Source organism: Falco rusticolus, chromosome 5 (genome assembly GCF_015220075.1).
Source record: "Falco rusticolus isolate bFalRus1 chromosome 5, bFalRus1.pri, whole genome shotgun sequence".
Lineage (NCBI taxonomy): Eukaryota > Metazoa > Chordata > Aves > Falconiformes > Falconidae > Falco > Falco rusticolus.
In genome coordinates this window covers 87285952-87307030 of record NC_051191.1, presented here as the reverse complement: position 1 = coordinate 87307030, position 21079 = coordinate 87285952, and the positions used below count along the sequence as shown (strand labels likewise).

Genomic DNA, 21079 nt, shown 5'->3' with positions numbered 1-21079 from the left:
GCAAAGCCATTGTAATAACGAATAAGTAGGAGATACTCCAAAAGGGAACCAAGACAATTTTGTATTGTCCTTGTATTTCTCTGGGTTGGCCTTACTGAGCCTCAATTTCTTTTTACTCGTGGGATAACTTTGTAGCTCAAATAATTTCTTTAGCCTATCCATTTCAATGTACTATTTTGTTTTAAGGGTTCTCTTACTTATCTTCCTAGATTCATGTTTACCTTCCTTATTTGGAAATGCCTTTCTTACGTTTGGATTATTGCCACCACCACCACCCGTCTTTATGTATTAGGATAGGGATTTAATCCTTACCGCTCCTGATGTTAGTTCTTTTTCAACTAGCTTCCTCATTAGTTATACAATCCCCTTTCAAAAAATTCAGTGCCTCAAATCTGTGTTGTGGTGGGTTGGTTTTTTTGTGTGGGCTTTTTGTGTTTTTTTAAATATTTTTTTTGTATGTGTATATGTGTGTGGAATTCCTGAACAACAGTAAGCCCATTTGTGAAGTGGCCATTGTTTTTCAGTGCATCAACAACAGTTGCTTTACAAACAGACTTTTGTCTTTCATGTCAAATTGCACTGAAAATATTCTCCTGCCACTGTGAGCTCTGGCGTCAGCTGTTCTAAGTGATAATTTATTTAACACATCAAGAAATTATTTTTCTGAACTGTCACCCAACATGACACCTGACTCATTTTTGTAAGCAGATAACCAAAGTCATCCACTTTTTTTCTGCTTTATTAGACTGATTACTGCTTTGATGTTCATCAACATTATGCATTTAGTATTTTTCTGTCCTCTTGATGAAGAGGACAGTGATGTAACCTTGCTAGTATACTGATATTCTTATATTTGGGGCTTTTGGAGCTTACTTTACGAGCATCTCAAAACGTTACCTCACTGGATTATGTGGGGTACAGCACTCTCGCCTCTAAAGCCTAGTGCGTTGTTCGGGTACGGTTTGAAACTAAAGATTATGTTCTTCCATTGATCTTTGTCATTCCATTAGTCCTTATTATAGCAAGGTTTTCTTCCATTATCCAGCATTCTCGTTTACCCATTATTGCTCAGAAGCTTCCGCAGTGATGTGTGTACACACCGTTTTTAGACTTGGCCTGAAGCCTAATTTTATTGAAATTCTGTGTTGGAAGCCCTGTTATTTCTCAGAATTTATTTCTGCAGTTGTAACGTTTCTCAGCTTTGCTTTCACTGGAGTTTCTGTCCTATTCTCTGCTCCCAGATAACAGTTATCTCTCTATTACTGACATCCCTAGCAGATGTCTTTGTCTGACTTGAGCGCTCCTTAGCACCTGCCAGCTTTCCTTAGCTCTGAATTTAAGAAAATCCCCTCCAAACCATAATAATTTTCAGAAGCACAGTTAGGGTCTGCTGTGGTTAAGATGGAACCCATCCTGAGCCCACCCTGTCTGTGAACACAGTGTGTTTGCCTGAAGTCCCTGCATTCCTAATAACGTTTATGCCCTTCTTCTCTATTTGAATTTATCCTTCCTATTGAGTCCCTGTAATCCCAGCCGTCTGTGGAAGGTAATACGATGCCTGCAAAATTTTTCAAAGAAACATGTTGTAGAGACTTAAGTGTATTTTCAATGTAATTTTCTAGGGTTGGTCTCTCTTAACCACCACCTGTTGCTGTTCCAAGTAAGTGTCATAACCAAGGACCTGTGCTCCTTGCATATTGGTCTAGGTGCTTGCAGAACACTGGCTTCTGCTGCCTCTAAGCAGGGTAGGTGTGGGGTGCCATAGCCATCATCTGGGGGTGCATCAGGTTCTCCTGGCACTTGCAGCCTCTCTGCATCTTATTGCTGAAAAGTTCCAGAAGTAGCATTCTTGGGGAGGGGGTAGGAATTAGCAGCAATGATTCCATGACTGAAAGCATCCATTTAATGTATTTTCTTCCTCTGTTTCGGCCTTATCTCATGCTGCTCTGAGGCCAGGTGTCTCCATGGGGGTGTGAGGTGGCTCTGATGGGCTAGAGCCCTCCCTCTGCTCTGCAGCCTCCCACCCCTAGCTTGGCCGTGGAGCGCCCCTTTGCTTTAGAAGGCTCAGGGGTACTGTAGCCAGATATGTGGAGGTCACTTTCAGAAACTGGCCATCTGACTTGTTCCCATTCCTGCAGGTTTTGGTTTTTTGTTTGTTTTTTTGTTTGTTTGTTTTGATTTTTGTTTTTTTGGAGGGGTCCCTCCATTTTCTTTGCCTACAGGTATGGGGAACTGGGCAGTACATGGCGGTCTCTGCCTGCTGCTCCCCTCTCCGACTAGTAGCGTATTCCTTATGTGGTTTCTCACTTTTCCTTATCCAGCTTTTTTCATGCCATTCCTTACATGCACCTTCCCTGAGGTGCCACCAGCTTGGCTGAGCAGCTTGGCTGTGTCCTGCTTGTGGGGCTGTTGGAACCAGCTGGAACTGGATGGAACCGGTCAGAACCGGTCTGGGGTGTCTCCAGCCTCACCTCACAGAGGCTCCCCTGCAGCTCCCCCTGGCCAGCGCCTCGGCACCTGTGCCCCACGCAGGTATTACAAGAATAATAGTAGTAATGATATTAATAATTTCCTTTTCAGCAGCAATCAAATGAAACCATCACCTCACAAGTTTTGTGCTGGTAAAGACAAGGCAATCCCTTCTCTAGGGGCTCTGCCCGCGCAGGTCCGTAGCTTAGTCCTGTGCTCCAGCTGTGATGCTTTTTTGCTTCTTTACCTTTAAACGAGGAGCTGAAGGGTTTTTTGCCGTGTCTTTTTCACTTTATTTAGTACTGAGGCTTCGTTTTAGGCAGAACAGTAGAGCACTCTCTTCAATTCCATCTCTACTCCTCCTTGGGCCAAATATGTTTTTGCTTTTTCTGTGGTGGTTCTCAGCTGGAAATTTCCTGTGAGGCACCACGATCCTTTCCATGTACTGTTGCTGCAGGAACCAAAAAGGGTTGTTCCATGAGGATGGGAAAGCCTGAGGGAAGCTGATATGATGGATGGTATTGGTCGATAGGCACTTCATACCCAGGTAAAAATTGACTGCAAATGTGTAAAGGTTGGAAGAGCTGCTCTGCTGAAAAAAAAAGAAGTTATATTGATGCCATTGTTTGCAGATGTCGTAGATATTAAGCTGACGTCTCTAAATGAACCCTGAACTACAATCCTAAGTATGATTGTAAATTTTTTAAGAAATAAAAAAGTAAAAAAAACCAAACGGCAGGACAGTGATTGTAATAAGGATTATGAGCCAAAAACCCCAAGATATAAACACCTGTATTTTGACGTGCTGGAAGTGGGGATTCAGAGCTCAGTATTAGCAGTAAACCATTTCCATGCTTTCATTTATTTCTGCATTTCTCAGGCATTGTGAGTGTAACATTTGCCAGTGCAGCCTTAAGCTAACCTGGCACCAGTAAACTTGGCATAAACACCAAACAGCAGTCTTTAATTGAGTTTATAGGGAAACTCAACAGTATTGTGCATTATTTTCTTGTCTCTGGAAACACTATTGAGGATAGGATGGGAGAGGCCAATTGCTTCAGCCATTAGAGAATGGGCTTTATTTGCAGATCTGCCACTGACACCCTGAAGTGTCCTTGGAAACATTGTGTTCTCCGCATGGATTTCTATTTCCTCGGCTGTAATAAGGGAACAATCATTCTCACTAGCCTTTGAGATCCAATTTGAAAATTTTTGAAAGCAAAGCATTCTACAAATCCAAAGCACTATTTTTAATATTTATCAGCTTATAACTGGGCCTCTCCCTTCACGTAGGTACATAAGTCTCATTTCTCTCTGACTCTTGCCCCCTTGACTTCTTATGCTCTTTCTCTTTTGGCTCCTACTGCTTTGTCTGACCATGAGATGTATTATTCAAATGCCCTCACACTCCTCTTATTGCTAATTATATATTAAAGAGGTGCTGACTTCATTTTTGCTCACTACAGAATCTTAGTCCAGCCATGACACTGACAGGGCTGCTGGAGCTTGGAGAGAACTTGTGCAAATGGCACTTCTCTTTTCAGACTGTCAGTCTTAATGGAATATTTGATGAGCCAGTAATAACCCCAGCGCTCCGTATGTGCAAAGTTGGGAGAGAGCGAGAGACTTGTACCAGCTTTCATTCATTAATAGATGTTTGCAAAAAGAACATTTTCTATAGAATATTTTCCTGTGAGTGACGGCACTTTCCATTAGCTTGGCTCGGGCTGATCCTCTTGGGCAAGCTGTATGAAAGATCCCTCATTGCTAGTTTGTGCAGGTTTCATAGGATCACGGAGACAATAGTTTAGAGGGACCCTGAAAGCTCACCTACTTCATCCTCTGCTTCAGTGTGTAGAAGTGCTTGGGGTGTTCTGCTGCCAATGTGTGGGTGTAGGTTATCTCTGTAGGTTACTACAGTTTGAAACATGCAGGGTGAAACATGCAGCGTGATTTTGGCTGAAGTATGCACTAGTTTTTTTGTAAATTCACAGATTCATAGCTCTGAAGTCCAGAAAAGGCTGTTGTACTATCTAGACCCACCACCAACAGTTTCACAGATCAGGGAATTTTACTGGTTCTGAACCCAGTACTTCGGCTTAGATTTGTAGGTATGGAGAGATGCATTTGTAAGTTATTGTGGCGGTTTGGCACGGCTCATTCATTGGATTTTGCCTGATCATTTTTGGTCTTTCAGTGTTGAAGGATCATCTTATTTGTTTCTCTGCCAAGTGTGAATTTAAGAACCCAATTCTGGCCACTGTTTTTTGTAATCTTGGCTGCTCATTGATTTTGTGTCTGATGAACGTCACCAGCTGCTGAGATACTGTAGTGATGAATGTGGTATAAGGACCTAAAGACGACTGAAAAATTACTGGATCCAGTGACATACTGAACCATGGATGAGTCTTTGGTCTGTCACCTGCTTTTGGAAAATCTGCCCTAACACGTGAATTACACTGTATCTTGCATGCCAGGGAATCAGTATATCACAGGCAAATGTCTGTGATACCATGAAATGCCAGAGGCTATAGCAGCAAATTCTATTAACAAATTTGCTTTCTTTCTAAGGTATAGAGAAGTTATATCTTCCTTTCTTTCTTCAAGCTTGATTTCCTTCCCCAGTCAGCCTGGCACAGATTATGCAATGGCCAGAAGAACTTATGATGACTAGACTGCCAGGGCACTTATACTGTGGATGCTGGAATTTGAGCCTATGTAGATAAACTGAGAGATGAATTCTGAATTTAGAGCTCAGCTTTCTTACAATGGAGAAGTTTTTCAATCTCAAAGGCATACAGTGAAGCCATTTTCTGCCTTAGAGTCACAGGACAACCAAAAGGTTTTCAATGTTTAGAACACACTGCACATACGCTGGCATCCAAGTAAACTGACAAAACAACAGTTCTGTTACACTATAGTCAAAATCCCTGTTCTATACTTGCTCGATATAAAGGACACCATCATCTCCAGCTCTCTCGGCACAGGTCAACACTGCTTCTGTGAAGCCTTTTTTGTTAGGGACAATTTGAATTACTATTTTTTTTTTTTTTAATTTAAATCTCACTATTTTATTTGGATTTTTTTTCCTTTACTTTGACTTTTTTATTGTATTAAACTAGTAAGTAAATAACAATCCACATATATCTGATAGAGAGCAATAGATGAAATATTAACATGACATAAAATCAAAAGAATGGATCTAAACAAAATGTTCTGAGATTATCGCAATGAAACACTTGAATGTTTAGCCATTTCATTGAAGCTGCCAATTTCCAATAGAGAGGTCTGATTTTGATGAAAAAAATGGAATCAAAACGGTTCTGGCAGTTTTTTCCTTTATCTCCAACAGTTTTGCTGATTGATCTGCTAAATTTCATCACGGCCTTTATCCATAACGAGAGTCAGCTCACTGACCTGAAAGACAGTGTCCTTTTTAGGCATACAAAGAGCCAGGGACACCTATCTCATAGTACAGCTTCTGATGCTGCCTGCCTTGCTCATATCATTTATGTTTTCTACTGAGGTCTTTCTGTCGCTGGAAGAGGAATAGTCATTGTAGTGGGTTTGAGTTGTTTTTTTTTTAATTATTCACAAAAATGTTAGTGAATATATATTTGCTTGTATTTGTGTTGTATTACTGAGATGCAAAGGAATATATTGCTGATATATTTGTGTATGAGAAGTAGGCCTCAAAACAAGCTGCTTAGCTTTCTTCTATCAAAAAGTAAAAGGCAAGGGAATGGCTTTTAAAAACAGTTATTTTGTCTGTATACAGTTTTTTCTTTTAATATGAGGAGAATGACTTCTGCTTGGTCCACTTCCTAAACCATTCCCATTCCTTAAGCCTGAATAGAGGTCTTGAGCATACTGGCATGTTTTCAGTGGCTGGAAACTGTCACACGTATGGGATGAGGGTAAACATTGCACATAGACTTGAAGAGAAACCGGAGCTGGGTAAGTGGGTGTTGCTGGGTTTGTTTACAACACTGATGCAATACACCTGTGGCATGACAGTTCATAGCATCACACAGTTGTTGTATGAGACGCCTGCAAGTTTGTGTCAGGGCAGTGTTTGTAGAGGGAGGTCCTCGAGGAGGAGGAGGAAAGCAGGTGTGTGGCGTTATAGCAGGATGCAGTTTGTTACAGCTCTTCTCATCTCATAAAAATTAAATGAAACATTAGAGAGGCTGTTGGTTGTTCTGTGTCACTGATGGTGTAAATAGATGTAAAATGGATGGAACATTCACTTGTGTTTGATGTAGCGCTGGTAGGAAAGTGCTCAACACATACACCTGAAAATTGTCTCTTCTCTTTGCCTGCTTGCAACAGGAAAAAGATGTATGTATATACAGCAGTAGATGACATGTCTTCACCTGAAGTAAAGTTATTGGGGGCTGTATCTGTTTATTCTTAGGTTTACTTACTGTCATGTGTTGAATTTGCAACTTCTCTGGCTGGCTAGGATTGTAAGAGGTATTACTACCACACTGTTCTTCCTTAGTATGGCTTTGAAAGGAATAAGCCTCAAAGACCTTGCAGCTGCAGGACTTCCAGGGCTAGAATGCAGCCTCCAGCACTCGGTAGACTCAAATGTCCTGTGCAAGTTGCAGTGTTGTCACTGTAACTTTTAGCTGTCTCACCGGTTACTCCAGATGATTTATTGCCTTGCACCTTTTGTGTTCTCAGCTTTCTTCTTACCACGGAGAGTTCATCAACTGCAGCAGGCAACTGGAAGATCTAAAATATATGTGTCACCTGTCCCTGTTTGTGCTATCTAGGCAGTCTTCCTGCAACATCAGTTTATTCCCATCACCATTTTCTTCCATATTATAAGATGACTGTAGCAGTGATCACTTCTATGTTCCCAGTGATTTCAGTTCTATCTTGTGCATTTCCAGGGTGTCTGCCACAGTAGTATCTGAATTCTTGTGAATACCTTCTGAAGCCATTTCCCTGAAATTGTTCATAAAGGGCATGTTAAGGTACTTGGAGGTGAGAGCTTGAATGCCTTACCCAAATGGAAATGTGGCTAACTGTGTGCCTTTTTAGCTCCTCCATCTATATGAGCTAGTTTAATTTCCCCAGACCTGAAAGCATTTTGGTATTAAATAAAATGCTTTCCCTGCAGTAAAATGCTTCGCAGCCCTTTGGGATGAGGTATGTCATACAAATTAATGATTATAGTAATAGTGGTAAATAGAGGTGATATAATTTCTGTACTTGTATGGACTATGTGTAGGCAAACAAGGGTCATTCGGGACTGAAAGTGAAAAAGTGCAAATGGTGGTTGGGCCATATTGTTTTGTCCCATACCAGTGTGAAACTCAGCTGCCTGTTGACTTCAAGTTTCTTTATGTTGAAATCATCCCACTCTCTTATATGAAGTTCCACTGGATTTATGCTGGTGAGAGCAGATTTTGGCCCCTTAGATGAAGTCCAAGACAATTACATCTCCATTAAGAAATTAATTCAGAATTAATGCAGTTATTGTGCAGCAATTAAATCCCAAACTGCTGTTAGAAAAACTGAATTATTGAGGTTTGCCATTTAAGCTGTAGCTTGTGCGGACATAATGAACTGGCCTTTTATATTACACGATAAACCTCATGTTCTTAATAATCACTTGGAATTGACTTCATGTAAATAACTAGTACAGCTGCAGCAGTCATCTCCTGAGATGGTGCTGCTATCTTGCCAGGATTTTCCTGGTTGCTGCATTCTTTTTTACTGCGGTTTTACTACAAAACCAACCTGCATGGTCTCCTAGCAGCTCAATTAATACCTTGCGTAACTTCTAAAGAGCTCTTTATAGATACAACAGGTTGCTTATTGTAGGTTAAAAATGTACCAATTGAAATTGAGTGTTGCCTTTATTATTGTTGATGAAGTTTTTCCAACTCTGCAAGAAGAGATGTATAAATTACATGGTGGTTAAAGCTCAATAAATATGGTTTAGCAGTAGAGCAGTTTGTATTTAATCTTCCGTACAAGGGCTGGACCAGTAGCTCAGTGAGTGATAGCGCAAAGGTGTGTTCATGTGTGGAGCACTATATACGTATATTTGTAAAGGTGGCTAAGGGACTTAGTGCCCCGTGGCTTTTGCCCATCTAAATCCCTTAGCTACTTTGAACAATCAAGTCATCTTAGAAAAAAGTCCTAGTTTTCAGTGGTAGCTGAATCTGAGGGTGGTTGGTTTTTTGAGGAAGGGTACTAAGACACAAAGGTGGCATGTTACTTGACTATACTGGTGGAAGGATGTAGGATCTTCTCCCTTCTTGCCCTATGATACTGGTTTTACCTCTCTGTTTGGATTAGAGAGTTTCAGAACTGAATGTCAGGCAGTAAGATCAATGGAAGTAGCTGGCAGTTCAGTGCTTTTCAATTGCAAGCTATTAATTTAGGAGCTTCAATATGAACTTGAAAATCTCTTCAACAGTCCTGTGTTTCGGAAAATTTCAGCCTTGTGATTTGTATTCAGATATATGAAAATGAACATAACAGCTCTCCTGCGTGAGAAAGAAACTACATTTCGTAGAATGTCTTTTGGTTTTCTCCAGCACCTAATAGCAGCGCCCAAGCTAGAAAAAACAGCATCACCTCTTCTGAAGTTTCATCCTCCTTGTTCCACATTCATTGGCCGCAGTGCCATCAGACACAGTCTGTACCTACCTTATGTCACTGTGTTTTTGCAGAAGATTACTCATTATTTTTCTGTGTCCTGTTTTGTTTTCTGAGTCTGGACTCTGGCAAAGCTCTAAAGAGTTAAACATAAATAACGTAATCCCCCCTTCAAATATCTCTGCAACCAGTGGTTTCTACTTAATCGAATGGCTTCCCTGTGCTCAAGTGCTTTCTGGAGTTTCACAGGTGCAGCTGTCTGGGCATCTATTTGTCTACAGTGTGGCTATAATTATAATTTCCTTTCCATATCAACTAATGGCATTTGTAGCCCCTTTGTCCACCTCCTTCACAATCACCTTCTGCTTCTCTCCTTTCTTACTGGGGTGAAAATTCCCTGAGATGCTGTTCAGCAAGAATTTACGGAACGAGAAACAAATTGTTTCTGGAGAGTGCTATTTACCTTTTTTTATTTTCTGCTTTGTTAGCGACGCAGAGGTTTCATTAGCAGGGAACAAAATGAATTCCAGGGACAGCGAGTAATATGCACACAAATTATATTAAAAAAAACTCACTAAGAACCCTCAAACATGAAAATAACTAAACCCTCAGAAAGAATATAACTGAAGTCTCTACAAATAAAGGAGCAAACTGCCTTCTGGATAGTACTGCAAGATGGAATTAGCCTGTTAAAACCTCGGGAACTAGTGGTGCTGTAACCAAAATCGAAGGGTCACTGTGCCTACTGTGTTATGTTGTTAATCCTTCAGAGACCTGAATACAACAGCAAAGCATGTCAGAAGGGTCATTACCTTTAATGCTTTCAGTGTATTTGTAGCCGTTCACTCTGGTGGTTACTATGAATTTCTGTGTAGTGGGCACCTCGGCTCCAAAGTGTGTCAGATGGAGGCACTGCACGTCAGCTACTTTTTCTGAAATGTGGGGTGAGCTCCAAACCAGGCTAAAAGGGAGTGCTACAGGGCAGAAGAGTATGGCATCGGCAGGTTTTGGTCAGATGGACGTTCTAGAAATAAAATGTCAGGTGATACTACAATTGTCATTTAGTTTTCATTTAGTTGACCAAAGCATTTATGGGCATTCTTGCACCCTATTTCTGCTCATCCTTTCTTACCCCATGTTCAAAACTCAGTGTTCACAGCTGCAGGGCAGCTACTGAATTTTTCTGCCTTATGATAGGTGATAGAACTGCACTGCCTGCTGCACAGTGTATGAGGAGAAGAGCGTATGAGTGTATTCTGACATGCAACACCTTGGGAACTGACTGTCTCCTTCTATACACAAAGGAAAATATCCCCCAGTCTGTTGCTGGGGCAAACCCTCCTACTTGCAAGAGGTTCCAGCAGAAAAACATTGAATCTGTACTTTGGATGAAGAAAAAAAAAAAAAAAAAAGGAATATAGCCACCTTCAAGCCTGAGGGAACAGAGCTTGTCAGAGCAGATAACTAGGATACTTTTATGAAATGGATCAAGCCCCCTCACCTCAGGGGAGGAAGTGTGGGGTGTTGATAAGATTGTACCACACAGACGACATTTGGTAATTAGCACTATCTCTAATGTAATCACTCACTAAGAGGTTTAGCTGGGATGTGACTTACCCAGGAGAGGCACTAGAGGAAAGGGGAAGAAAGGACAGGTGAGAAGAGCAAGACATAAGTAGTCTTTGCCCTTCTTTAATACTGTCTATCTGTGGATCTCAAAGAGTCTACCCCACTTTTAAGAAGTATGAGTACTCTGTGACTAACATAGTATTATTTCTTCCTATGCAAACGGAGGATAAGCTACAGTAATGTTGATGACTATGGCAAGGCTGCCTACGTGTAAGAAATTGTGCTGGGAGTAGAACATGGACACTGAGAACAAGCACTTTCCTTACTCTTTGGTGGAGCTGAGATACACCCAAACCTGGAAGGAGTATGAGCGAGACAACTTGTGTACTTCAGAACAAGTCTTGCCTTCAGAAGATGGTTGTTATGGGTTTACTGGAAGCAGCATGTCAATCTCATTAGGAACAATAACATGCTAGTTAGTCTTTTCTCCTAGAGAGTCCCTCTTGCATGTGGTTATATGCCAGTCAAGAAGATTCACTAGGATAGCTTAGTGATTTTCTGATCAACTATACTGGTTGTTTCCAAATAAACAACCCCTATGAGATTCGATGCTGCCATCACTCTCTGGATTTTGTTGCAGAAATGTCATGTGTAATAATGGCCAGCGATAACGCCCTGATGAATTTGGTCTCCAAACTTGCAGGCACATTTTCAATCTGACTGTGAGAAAGGCTCTGAGACTGAATTTGAAGGAGGTATGACTAGACTCTTCTGACACTTGAAAGTTTTCCCCATTTGTAGATTTCATCCATGTCACAAATTTGCACTGAGGTAGTGTTATTTTATTTTTCTAGCTTTGAAGCTGAAATATGTTCTGCAGCCTAAGGGGAGACCTTCATGCAGCAATCCTGATTCTTAGCTGTTTATAATATTCTTTCATCCAGTACTCCTAGCAGTCTGTCTTTCATTTAGGCTCCTCTATTTACACTTGATTCCTGCAGAGGCCCTTGGAGTAGTTGGTTTATCCTCTCCCTCTTTCTCTAGTCCAGTTCCCTAAGGCATCACCTTCCTCCCTAGACAAGTAAATGCCTTGAGGCAAGCAGACGTCACTGTTGTAGTCTCCTTTGCATGGGAAGTTGTCAGGCCTGATCTGACCTGCCTTTCCATCAGGATTATAAAGGTGACGAATAGTCAATTTCAGGGATTCATGATCCATTTTAGCACAGCGCTTCACCTTGCAGCTAAGTAATACGGCTGTGATAAAATCAGCCATAATCACTGCATCTTACTCAGCACTGCCTTGGCTGTAAATATTGCCTTCATATATTAAAAGAAAGAGAGAAAGAAAACTCAAATGGAAGGAGAGGAAAAAAGGAGCTCTGAAGAGAAAAGCTGTGTTGATCGTGACTGACCAGCGTGGTATTTCCTTGTATGCTGCAGGCTTTCTGCAAGAGGGAAGCAGGGCTTGAAGCTGGTGGGCTCCTTGCAGTTCGAAGGAGACAGTGCAGGATGCATACCTGAAGCGTTCCCCATTCCTGTGGGGTGGTTCACTAGCAAAGCTAGGCCTGGTATGTACACTGCTTGAGAAGCTAATGAACTTTGAGGATGCCTTATGAACAATCATCAAATAATGAAAATTATCAAAACAATTTCCTTGCTTACCTGAAAGTTCAGTCTTTGATTTCCTGAAGGGAGCATAATGACTGTCTTTCCTCTTTCCCAGAACAGATTACGACTGAAATGGAAGCCCTTTTGGCTGCTGGGGGTGGGGGCATGAAATTTCTTTCTTCTTTGGTACATCATTGCCCTGTGCAGCTGTTTGTTCACTGTTGCCCCAGCATCACTGATCTTTGGAGTAAGATCTCTCTCTCATGGTTCATTTACACTGTATAACCACCCTGTGCCTCAGGGAGTCACTACCAGATATTAAATTCAGATCTTTCATTTTTTGGACTATGTTCCAAATTGCTGCTGTAGTTTTTTTCAGTGACTATAAAAATACCATGTTGGAAGCATTAAATAGGTGACGTATGAAAACTGTCGTAATGCTGTCCTGGTCTTGTAGCAAAAAACTATCATCACCAGAACATATGTGAAGTATTTATAGCATTGCAACAGACTCAGTAAGGTCTCTGTCTAGCCACTTGAGGTTTCCTGCCCCTTAGTTTACTCCGTGGTAAGGTCTGATGCTGGAAGAAGCATGATGAAACACTGGCTTCAGTAGCTTTGTCCATGTCTTTAATGGGAAACCAAAAAGTAGAAGGACTTTCAGGAGCTGTCTCTCAAAGAAGGATTGATAGAGGCTCAGCTGCAGGTATCAAAATGGTTATGATGCAGTGATTTGTGTAGAGCAGAGGTGAATGATGCTGTTACACTGCGATTCCCTGTAAAACTGATTAGAAGTTGGAGGGTAAAAGTGGTTGCTGTCCTCCTCTGTTTTTGCTGTTCTTTCTCCTATCTAACTGTGTCATCTACCGTGTTCATTCTGTTTCTTTTTTCCCCATTAATTTGTCAGTCCTTGTTTTGCTCATTTCATTTTAGAAAATAGAAAATGGAGAGCAGGACAAGAAAAAGGGGCACATTGTCCTGACTTTAATCTGGAAAGGGCAAAAGGTGCAACATCACAGGCAAGTTAAGTTTGAGTTTACATTATCTGAGGGAATACCCTGTACACTGAACTCCAGGGCTGCCTTTTTGGCTATCTCATGACAAAGCGTGTTACATGGTGGTCTTTCAGATTTGCTTAGTGAGTCTACTGTGTGGAACTGCCTCTGTGCTGAACTTCAGTTGAACTGCATTGATCATCAGCATGCATTCTATCTGCTCTGGAAATTAGAAGAGAGAGAAGGGAAGGAGAAGTCTAGCTTGCAGTAAGGTTGTCTTCAATAAGAATTTAATTTAGATATTGCACAGTTACACTGTGTTGGTCAAATCACAGACCATTATGAGAGAGAAAAAAAATTACTCAGGTTTCCTGTTCTGTAACCTCTGGATAAACCCAAACTGCTTTTTCAATAGCTGTGTTCCCACTCTTCCTTGCTTCTAAGAGCAAAATAGACTAGTACATCTAGTGAAGATTCTGTTGGATGCCTGTATCCGCTATGAAGTGTCTGCCCAGACAGTAAACATAAAATAGATTTCATATGGTATCGCATGCTGTCTACTGGGCTGGCTCCCCAGCCTTGCTCCTTCTTGTTTGTGCTGTCAGGAAACTAGCTTCAGCAACTGATGGAGCAATTGTCCTTCCTAGGAGAATTTTCAAGTAGCAGAAAGTCATCCACGCAAACCTACTTCCGCAGGGTGAGAGGAAGAGACAGAAGTGAACGTGGCAAGTCTACCTTGTGCTCCTTGAAATCAGGCCTCTGTCTCACCATGCACAGATAAGAAATCAAGGAGATTATGTGAAAACCTCAAGGTCTAAAGTAAGGGGAGGAATGCACACTCACAGTGTGAAATGACCTGTGGAAGAAAAAGGTGGTTCAAGCTGATGTTGCTGTGACAATGGTTATTTATGCAGGGCTGGGTATTATGTTGGTCAAAAGGTCAACACCTTAGTGACATCTCTGATACTTCCTGGGCAGTGGGTGCTCTAAGGACCGACTGCCCCCCTCCCCCAAAAAAATCTATGTGAGGAAATGGATTCTCAGAAGATTAATTATAGGATGTAGATCTCATTATCTTGGCTTCCTGAATATTTTCTTCTTTGCTTTTCTTTTCTATTTTTTTTAATTATTATTTCTACTTTGATACTTTTCACCTACTTTAACGTTTAGTTGAGCAAGTGAAATGAATCTTGCTAAGCCTTAGTCCACATTGCTAGTAACTATTTCCATATTTCTCAAAATAATTTGGCTTCTACTGCTGATTTAACACCATCCCTTGTCCAAGCACCGTGGCCAGGAATTGAACAGGGTAAGATACATAGCTGCTCTGACTCTACCAGAAACAATTCCTTCAAATGAGAGAGGAAACAGGATTTAGGGGTAATGTCTGGGAGCAGGTCTGTACCGTGACTATTTACTCTGTGTCTTTAGGGAAGAATTCAGTCCTCAAGGCAATGGAGCCAAAATCATGCCTACACTGCAATCGCTTTTAAAATTTAGAAATCCTTCACAGTTATAGAAGCAAAAAATTTCCTTCCTCTCTCACAATGTTTTCTTTTCTCCAGGAAAGACAAAAATAAATGAATGGGAAAATTAAACGCATGTTTATAGATGCCACAAGATTAAAATATTTGAATCTCTCTTTATTTCTGAAAAACTTTAGCTACCACTTTGCTGCTGGTTACACACATCTCCTTACCGGTTAACCTGCTTTTCCTATCCATCTCTGGTTGTCCGTTCCGCTTTCTAAAACACTCACCCCTTTTTCTCTAGGGGAAAGTTGAAGGAAAGTGCTGTGGTGGTAGAGTGAGCATCATATTGCAGCAGCTTTAGGTAGAAACTACTTCTACTGAGTAAAACACTGAAATTGAAATATCTAGCTGAAGGGATGGATCCCTGCCTGACCCTGGTTCTGTCTCAGGAAGCACTGGCACAGGTAATATCACCACATTCCTGTGCTGCCACACCATAATAAAGACCCCAGGACCAGAGAGAGCATTGATTTCAGAGTAGCACACAGTGCATCTCCATTGTTTTCACTGGGATGGTGCCCAGCATATAAAAGCCTAGATGAATACAGGCAAAGCTCACTCTTCTTGCTGTTTTGACAGAGGAATAGTGATGGCCCTGGAGGATTAAAAGGAACAGCATAGGTGGTGTGGGGCAGTTGTTTTCTTTGGGATCAAAGCTGGATGGAAAAACAGTCTTCAGTATTACCTGCATGTTGTCAGTCCTGATGTAGAGGTGAAAGGCTGTTTTCCCCTGTTGGGAAAAGCTGTGTATTTGAGATGTTTAGAAGAAAGACAGAACAGTGTCAACCCTTTGATTCACTGATGAGCTCACAGTCTTTGGAACTGCAGTGAGGAGCACCCTGCCCAGCCAGCAGAGCACAGCAAAGGAAACGCTGTGTACATGGGTTCTTACCTGGGGTTCTTCCTGAAATGAACTGGCTTGTTGTAGTTTCTTCCCTCTGTGCTCTACGTGGGTTGTATTGCAAACTATTTGTGCTCAGATGGCTTTGTTAAAGTAGATGCTATCATTTGATTTATTAAATGTTGTCTTTTGGTTCACCTCCTCCTCTTGGGAGAAGAGAGACTTTCCTCCTTAAGGGTGTACTGAATAGAAGCTTGGTTAACACGCTGGCTGTATTTTGCTTGGACCTCTTTTATCCTCCCTTCCCCCTTCTTTGATATCCAGATCAAACTCCTTCTAGGGAACTCCATCTATCACAAGGATGTTTCTGTCTGTGTTCTGCTCATTCACTGCCTGACCCCCACAGCAAGTGGTAATCAGCATGTTGCTGCTTTTAGTTTAGTATCTTTACAATCATCTTTACAATCCAGAGGCCTTCCGAATCAAATGCATCCCTGAGGAAGAACTGCTGTCTTGGCAAAGGGATCAGTGCCAGATACAGAGTATGAATTTAGTTCTCAGTCATTAGTTCAAATCCACTGCATGTTAGTTATGACCATAGAAGGTTTTTTGGGGTTTGGGTTTGGTTTTTTTTTTTTTCGTCCCCCCTGATGGCCACTTGGTGGTTCATGCATGTTGAATGAATGATCCCCTTCCTTCTCCTTCTGGGAAATGAATGCTCATGCTTTGCAGCATGTCTGGTGGGTCCCAGCAGCAGCAGTGTAAGCTTTCAGAAAAGGGCCTGAAGACTTTTCGATGAGCTGATTTCTTAGTGCTAGATCTGCTGTGTGCAGCGGGTTGGGAGAATGCAGACTGAGCGTACAAGACTGTACTACTGATCACAATAAGACAGAAACAGAAATATGGCATTGTTAATGGCTCTGCTATTGCCAGAGAGATGTCTATGTAATAATCTTTGACAGTCTGGCATTTTTCCTCCATTCCTGGAGATTTAGCTAGTAATAGAGGAAGAGTGATCCAGTTACTAGTTCCTCAAAATTAGCAGTAGTACAGGCACTCTGATGGTGCAGATAGCAGCATTTGGCAACCATGTTTTCCATCAGGAGCAAGTTTCCTCACACATGGACTAGTTCAAACATTTCCATTCCATTCACTTGCAGTTGTTTTCTTGTGGGTCTGCATGCCCTACATTTCTTCTGCCAACAGTATGAACACACGCAGCACTGAGATACAATGAGCATCCAGCCCTTCAGAGGCAAGCTGCCTACAAAGCTTTCTGTCACAGAACATGTTTTGTGGGTGTTGTGCTGTTGTGGTGGTGGTGCCAGAGCTTCCAGGATACAACTTCTGCTAATGGTGCCAGAGATCTTCCCTAGGCAGCACCTGTAAACTGGATGTGCCTAGCCCTTTCTTGCTTGTGTTTCAAGTATGGTGACTTTTTTGACTATTGCTAATTCCTGCTGCCTTAACTATGTGCTTGAAATGCAGTGACCTAGTAGAAATCACTGGCATGACACGGATATGCTAAAGGAGCAAGGTTGATGGTGGGTTGGGGTTTTTTTTGCCTTCATTTCAGAAAATGTGTACATGCCTCTGTCTAGCCTCAGAAGTTCATGAGAAGTGTTTTGCTAGCAGTCTTAGCAAGCTCCTGTAACAAGGCTTCTCAGGGGATTTTGTAGCCATTTCTTATTATTGGTTGAGCATTAACAATGCAAAGCTCTACAAATCACATGGAAAGGACACAGTGTGCAATTACAGATGCAGAATTGTACAGCAGAAGTGTGACTGCTGAAGTCTGAACATATGACTACAAAGATGTAAGCTGTACTGTTTTTCCAGAGTTATTTAGCTGTCTTCCCTCCAATCTTCAATTTTCCATTGCACAGAAATAAAGCCACAGTCGAGGAGGCTTCCTTTGCTATGGGAATGCAGTTAATCACCTGAGCAGCCATGGTTCATGCAGTTTAGTGGCTGTATCTCTTAATAGTGACCTAAGGCCAGATGTACTAGAGGAAGGTAAGCCGTGAAATAGGAGCCAAAGGTAGGGATAGAGCTATATCATACAACTGTTTAGATTTCCTACACTGACTACAGTCAGAACGCTCCAGTAAGTAAAACTTTCTGGGTGAAAAGGTGGCTGCCCTGTGAATGACATTATAGATTCACAAAGTAGGATTTTCCTCTTGAGCACTAAAACTGGTGCTCCAATTTTGGTGTCTGGCATGAAATATAACACCTGTTTACGTGGGTATACTTTGGCTTTTCATCTGGTGTGGAAAAGAAAAATGTGTTGGGGACTAGAGTTTGTGGTGCTTTGTTGGTGTTTGAGTTACAGACTGAACAGACACACGACGAATGTCAAAGAATATTTAACCCTGTCTTTTTAGAGAGGTTGATCACCTGAGCAGCTGTCATTCATGCAGTCCACTTGGAGGAGACAGGAGAGGCTTCGGGGTTTTGAGGATTTTCTGTTTATTTCCCCAGAAAACTGTTCTGCTGACTTCCCATTCATTTCAGTTCAATGTGGTTTAAAACAAAACTAGCTCAATGTTTTTGCAGATCCCCCCTTCTCACTTTTTAAAAAGCAGATCCTTAGGTACAGAGTCAGAGTTACAACAACTTAATGCTATCTGTAGATGCGCCCCCCGGTCTCCTGGAATGCAGTTGTTTGAATTTTCCACTCATCAGAAGATGTCTAGGGTAAAAAGAATATAAATTTCAAATGTTGAATGGAAGCAGGAAAAGAACCCCTTAGGGCTTATTTTACACAGGGAAATGAACTAGTAGAAGTATAGTGGAATAATTATACCACTGTGGCATAGCCATAAATGAGGCAGAGTAATTGTATCAGAGGCATCTTACTTTTATTCTCAAATACAGTGCTCACATAGGGAGTTCTGCTAATGCTATAGCAGATGACTATTATTATCATTAGTGTTGTTATTTATTAACCAGTATTTAATTTAGCACTTTTTTGCTGCATATTTCAAAACGCTTGAAAATTAAAACCGTATTGTCGTTTCTGTTTGAAGTGACACAGTTGTCCTTCAGCCCAGCTTATATGAACTCTAAGAAAAATCTTCAGACCTTCTTTATTCATCTTAAAAATGAAAATAAAAAATTGGCACATACCCAAGTTTTTTTTCCTTTGCAGATCACCTTAAATATACATAGCTAAGAGCCAAAAAGATAGGTTTTATTCTCAGCTCTGCTACTGACTCTCTGTATGTGACCTTGGCCAAGTTATTTCACTTTTACAAATGAGCCTAATAGTGCTGACCTTGCAGAGGTATTATGAGGTTTTATTTCTAAAGCTTGCAAAGCCTTTTGAGATCTTAAAGTAGAAGCAGATAGCAAAGTTTAAAGTACAACTATTATTAAACACATTTATCATATGGGTCGGATACAAGCATTTCAGCCATCTGATCTCGGTCTTATTCATTTTTAAACATCAAAGCCTAATTGAGATTTAGATTCTGTAAGTTTCACTGGTTGCTTCATTTCCAATGTATGGATGATACTGTACACTCTCCCTTCCTGCAGCCCTGTAAAAGAAATCTATGGCCAGCCTCTATCTATCCACTTCCCTTGTGGCCCTTCACCAGTAGATGGAAGGTGATGTGGCAGAGCTGACAAAATCAAGTGTTGTTAGGTCAGAGTAATCTCTGCACTGAAGATTTTAATTAGACTTACCTTCTTGAGCCTTCAGTGGCCTAATTGTTGCTGGGGCTCTTGAATTTTCTTGAGAGACTGGGTTGCAGTCTTTGCAAGGTAATGCTTATGATACCTTATCTTTGCTGCTAAAGAAAAAATATCCTTTTTGTTATAGTTTCTGAATGCTGTGAAGTGATTCCATAATGGCATCTCAGTAGCATCTGTACTTTTTGCCTGGTTTCCATCTCTAATGGCCTCTGGTTGGATGCCTTTCCTGCACCCTGCAAAGCAAATACCATACAGTGGGGTCTTTTCCTAGCAGAATTTTCTGGTTTACGTGCCAAGTATATCTTATGCATAAGGAGATGCTGGGGGAAAAAAAAAAAAGCTCTACATCTTTTACTTGAGGCAATCTATCTATTTTACACGTCTCCTAAGCAAAGGAATGTTTAAGTGAACAGTACCTGGTAACCCTGAACTGCCAGCCCCCCGTGCATAGACTCACCAGTGATTTTGACAAAGCAAATGAAACATAATTCAGAAGGGGAGCACCTGACAGAAAGTATATTCACTATGCTGGGATCCATAGTCCCACTGGAAAATTTGGAGAAATAGTACAGGGAGAAAAAAATTGAAAAACGATGCGTTAGAAGGTCCCAGTGTTGTTTTTCCATAGCTGGTGATGGTGCCAGTCTGAAACATGGGAGTTTTGTCTGAATGAGGCGCTAATCCAAATTCTTTGCACCTTTCTGGACATATTCTCTGCAACACCTCAGAGATGATGCATTAACTGCAGCACCTGGGTCTGATGTCTGGCAGACGATGGCACTGATTCTCTCTAACTCCTTCTATTGGCAATTTCAGTTAGATGTGGATCAGCTCTATCGTATGGTGGCCACCAGTTTCTGTATGCCACAACAAATGCTTCAGTAGGCATCTCTAGCTGGTGGACATCACACCCCCTCCTCATGAAAAGCCCTGTTCTGTTTGTGTCAACCAAATCACCTGGCGGAGACAATTCTCTTCCTTTGCTTACGCCAGGATAAAAGATGCACATGGAGTTCTCTTTAGTTGAGGATTTCTTTACGCTGGTATATCTTTCAACCAAAGTCCAATACTTCTTGTACTCAAACAGAAAGGTGATTATTAAAAGTTGAAGGCCTCAGATTCTGGCCACACAGTTTGCTCTGCTGCATCATAGAAGACGCTAACTTTATTTGAAAGACAAGGAAAAATTAGGGAATTACTGTTGGCATAATGGTGTTGAGTGAAGTTTATAATAGCAATAATCCTCCATGAAAACAGTTGTTATCATAGTTAATGTCTGCTTTGTCAGTGTGTTAACCTTCCTAGGCTTTGCCTCAGGCCATTAAATGACCAACCATTCATTAAACACCCGAGAGCGACCGATTTCAGGGGGAATATTATAGAGTTCATTTGCTACGTGAAGCACTTGAAATAGCATGTATGTGTCACTTGCTACTGCTTACGCATGTGTACCTGTACCAGCTCTCATGCATGCATGAACGTGGCCATAGACACATATGTTCTCGCATGTGGCCTTGTTTATGCTCTGGAAGCACTGATACATGACCTTCCGTGTTAGGCCCGAATCCAGGTAATACAGGTGGGCTTCTACGAGGAAGAGGGAAGATGTGCATCTGTGAATTGTTCTGACAAACTGGGAGAGGCATTACCCCTGTTTTTTTTCTCACCTTTCTGTAGTTTTGGCTTTTTCTGAATTTCAGTTTCTTTTGTTACTTTTCCTAAAACGGTTGCGTTTTCACCTA

At 41.3% G+C, this 21079-nt stretch overlaps 1 protein-coding gene across 1 annotated transcript in view; it reads left to right on the top strand.

Moving 5' to 3' along the window:
* Positions 1-21079, top strand: part of LOC119149024 (limbic system associated membrane protein) — a 1019865-nt gene that overhangs the window by 396047 nt on the left and 602739 nt on the right. The gene's annotated exons all lie outside the window — the stretch shown is intronic.